The 4,618-nt window shown below is 38.2% G+C and overlaps 1 non-coding gene across 1 annotated transcript; it reads left to right on the top strand.

Moving 5' to 3' along the window:
* Window positions 1-1,138: 1,138 nt before the first annotated feature.
* LOC129679042 (U6 spliceosomal RNA) lies at window positions 1,139-1,245 on the top strand. The gene has a single exon (XR_008720474.1). It is a non-coding gene; the product is annotated as a U6 spliceosomal RNA (small nuclear RNA).
* The last annotated feature ends 3,373 nt before the right edge of the window (window positions 1,246-4,618 follow it).

The following is a 4,618-nucleotide window of genomic DNA, read 5'->3' as shown; positions in this document are numbered from 1 at the left end:
CCTTCTTTAAAAGTACAGAATGTGTTTATAAATATAATTAAATACTACTTTAGATGCATTAATAATATGGAATAATATCATCTCTAAATGTTTTAATCCAGGAATACAATGGAAAGTTTAAGATACTGCCATAAGTCTAAAAAAAAAAAAAAAAATTTACAGTCTCTACGGAAACAGCAAACTGAGAAAAGAACATATTGGAAACCGAAGGAAAAATATCTCCTGTATTGATTTTCTGTGATATCGCCACTTCACATTTAAAGATCAGATGTGAAGCTACAGTTAGATAAAGGGCCCACCTCTGAAACCTCCACAGCAGGCTTACTCTCAGTTTATCCCTTTCTTTGTTTGACTTATCTAAATAAACACAATTACGGCTAAAGATGAAGCCCCTGTGGCACAATGATTGTTTCTCAAGTGCAAACCTTAACTCAGTCTCTAGCAGAATATAATAAGGTGTGCACCATCATGTGGTCATACTGATGTGTTCAATTAGATCAGCTCATTATATTCTGGGATTAGCGAGTTTTATTTTTTTATTTTTATTATTTTTTTATTAATTACACTTTATTCATTTTGTATCCCCCCATAATCCCCACCCTCCTCCCCTGCCGATCCCACCCTCCCTCCCCACGTGATACGAGCAAATAAAATATGCACATTAAACAAAATCCCAACTAAAATAGTATTTTTAACTATAGTCACATGTTCTTATATCTCACCTTATTTTTATTACAAATATATTTCTTATGAATTTTGATGCCAATATTTTCTTTCACATTGGTAGTAACATTTTATTTTATATCTCCAAATATTCATCTTTTGGAAATGATTCGATGGATCTCCAAATAAGTGAGCCTCTGATTTCTTTCAGGATCTAATTTCTAGCACTTAGTATATTGTCACACAGATTTCCTTAACTGGAGTAATGTTTTACCTAATGAAGTAATTGTCATGTTTCACATGTCTAGGAGGCTATAAGTGAGTACATGAACATCTACATATTAGTAAACCAAACTTACAAGAATTGCCAAGTTACTGTAACATTCATTAAGTGAGTTAGAGAAAAATACACAATCAAAGCTCACTGGTAACAAATATAAGGTAAACAAACAGACAGACAAAAAAGTGCTCAAGAGTGCTTGCTTCCGCAGCACATATACTAAAATTGGAACAATACAGAGAAGATTAGCATGGCCCCTGCGCAGGGATGACACGCAAATTCGTGAAGCGTTCCATACTTTTTGCTCATGGATTGGTAGGATTAACATTGTGAAAATGGACATCCTGCCAAAAACAATCTACAGATTCAATGCAATTCCCATCAAAATACCAACTCAATTCTTTACAGACCTTGAAAAAAAGATTCTCAGCTTCATACGGAGAAACAAAAAACCCAGAATCTCCAAAACAATCCTGTACAACAACAGATCATCTGGAGGTATCTCCATCCCCGATCTCAAGTTGTACTACAGAGCAATAGTAATAAAAACTGCATGGTATTGGCATAAAAACAGAAAGGAGGATCAACGGAACCACATAGAAGACCCAGAAATAAACCCACACACCTATGAATACTCAATTTTTGACAAAGAAGTCAAAACCATTCAATGGAAAAAAGACAGCATCTTCAATAAATGGTGCTGGTCCAACTGGATGTCCACATGCAGAAAAATGAAAATAGATCTATATTTATCACCCTGCACAAAACTAAAGTCCAAGTGGATCAAAGACCTCAACATAAAACCAGATACTCTAAATCTGTTAGAAGAAAAAGTGGGGAACAGCCTAGAACTCATTGGCATAGGAGACAACTTCCTCAACAGAACACCAACAGCACAGGCTCTAAGAGCAACAATCAATAAATGGGACCTCATGAAACTGAACAGCTTCTGTAAAGCAAAGGACACTGTCATCAAAACAAAATGCCTGCCTACAGATGGGAAAGAATCTTCACTAACCCTTTATCTGACAGAGGACTAATATCGAGTATATACAAAGAACTAAAGAAGCTGAAAAGCTTCTTTAGTTCTTTGTATATACTCGATATTAGTGACAGGAAACAACCTTGAAACCTGCCACAGAGGGCCTCTGAAAGCTTCTGCAGTATAGACTGTCAAAGCAGATGCTGAGCCTGATGGCCAACTGATGGGCAGAGTGAATGGAATGTTATGTAAGAAGTGGGAAATAGTAAAAGCTGGAGGGAACGAGAACTCCACAAGCAGAGCAACAGAACAAGATAATTTGAACACAGGGAACTTCCCAGAGACTCATACTCCAACCAAGGACTATTCGTGGAGATGACCTGGAACCCCTGCACAGGTGTAGCCCATGGCAGTTCAGTGTCCAAGTGGGTTACATAGTAATGGGAAGAGGGACTGCCTCTGACATAATCTGATTGGCCTGCTCGTTGATCACTTCCCCTGAGGGGGGAGCAGCCTTACCAGGCCACAGTAGAGGACAATGCAGCCACTTTTGATGAGAACTGATAGACTAAGATCAGAAAGAAGAGGAGAACCTCCCCTATCAGTGGACTTGGGGAGTGGCATGCATGCAGAAAGGGGAGGGAGGGAGGGATCGGCAGGGGAGGAGAGAGGGGCTTATGGGGGGATACAAAATGAATAAAGTGTAATTAATAAAAAAAAAATAATAAAAGATTTTAAAAAAAGAAAAAAAAGAAGCTGAAAAGCAGCAAACCAAGTAATCCAATTAAAAAATGGGGAACAGAGCTAAACAGAGAATTCTTGACAGAAGAATACCAAATGGCAGAGAAACACTTAAAGAAATGCTCATCCTCATTAGCCATCAGGGAAATGCAAATCAAAACGACCCTGAGATATCACCTTACACCCATCAGAATGGTCAAGATGAAAAACTCAAGGGACAACACATGCTGGAGAGGTTGTGGAGAAAGGGGAACCCTCCTCCACTGCTGGTGGGAATGTAAACTGATACAACCACTCTGGAAATCTATCTGGCGCTTTCTAAGACAATTAGGAATAGTGCTTCCTCAAGACCCAGCTATACCACTGCTAGGTATATACCCAAAGTTTGCTCAAGTACACAAAAGGGATACTTGCTCAACCATGTTTATAACAGCATTATTTGTAATAGCCAGAACCTGGAAACAACCCAGATGTCCATCAACGGAGGAATGGGTACAGAAATTGTGGTATTTTTACACAATGGAATACTACTCAGCAATCAAAAAGGAGGAAATCATGAAATTTGCAGGCAAATGGTGGGATCTAGAAAAGATCATCCTGAGTGAAATATCCCAGAAGGAGAAAGACAAACACGGTATATACTCACTTATATAGACCTATAAGATATGATAAACATAATGAAATCTATACACCTAAAAAAGATAATCAAGAGAGCAGACATGGGGTAAGATTATCAATCCTCGTTTAGAAAGACAGATGGGATGCGCATTGAACATATGACAGGAGTCTACTGAGCGCATTTGAAAGACTCTAACTAGCAGTGTTTTCAAAACAAAGACTCATGACCAAACCTTTGGCAGAGTACAGGGAATCATAAGAAAGAAGGGGAGTTAGTCTGATGAGGAAAGGATAGGAGCTCCACAAGGACCAAATATATCTGGGCACAGGGTCTTTTCTGAGACTGACATGCAACCAAGGACCATGTATGAATGTAACCTAGAACCTCTGCTCAGATGTAGCCTGTGGTAGCTCAGTAACCAATTGGTTTCCCATAGTGAGGGGAACAAGGACTATTTCTAACAGGAACTCAATGACTGGCTCTTTGGCCTCCCCACCCCCCAAGGGAGGAGCAGTCCTGTTAGGCCACAGAGGAGAGCTTTGCAGCCAGTCCTGAAGATACCTGATAAAACAGGATCAGATGAATGGGGAGGAGGTTCCCCCTATTAGTGGACTTGGAAATGGTCACGGTGGAGATGAGCGAGGGAGGGAGGGACTGGGAGGGAATGAGGGATCGGGACAAGGCTGGGGTACAGAGTTAATAAAATGTAACTGATAAGAAAAAAATAAAATAAAAAAAAATGCTCAAGAAATAAGAACAAAAGAGAGAAAAGATGAATTCATTCCAAAATTTTATGCACTCCTCAATGAAAAAGTTTAGCTACTTGTTTTCAAGCCCTTTCTAAAAGTCTAAGGGGAATATCTATAAATATTTGTTATAAACTTAAAGACAATATTAACTGACAGAAAACCTCATGATGACATCAAAAATCAAAATCCAGTAACTCATTTGGGTATCAATCCAAAAATTATCAGTAATAGTTAGCAAAATGAATCAGTAGCATAGAACATTATATGGCCAAATAAGATTATGTAAACCATGTATCAACTTGATGCTATGAAATGCATAAAGTTATATGTAAAATATTAGTGAAATAAAAATGAAAATATTCATGTTCCATTCAATGGAAGAGGAGGAGGATCTCCCCTATCAGTGGACTTAGAGAGGAAGGAGATGAGGGAGGGAGGGTAGGATTAGGAGGGAATGAGGGGGGCTACAGCTAGGATACAATGTAAATAAACTATAACTAATACAAAAAATTTAATTTCAAAACATAAATAAATGAAAAGAAATAAGGTAATTTACAACACATAATGGTTTAAGGAAAATTAAT

The sequence above is a fragment of the Psammomys obesus genome, unplaced genomic scaffold, assembly GCF_907164565.1.
Source record: "Psammomys obesus unplaced genomic scaffold, mPsaObe1.curated_primary_1811, whole genome shotgun sequence".
NCBI classification, from domain to species: Eukaryota; Metazoa; Chordata; class Mammalia; order Rodentia; family Muridae; genus Psammomys; species Psammomys obesus.
Note: the sequence above shows the minus strand (reverse complement) of the source record. Positions and strands in the feature narration are given on the sequence as shown.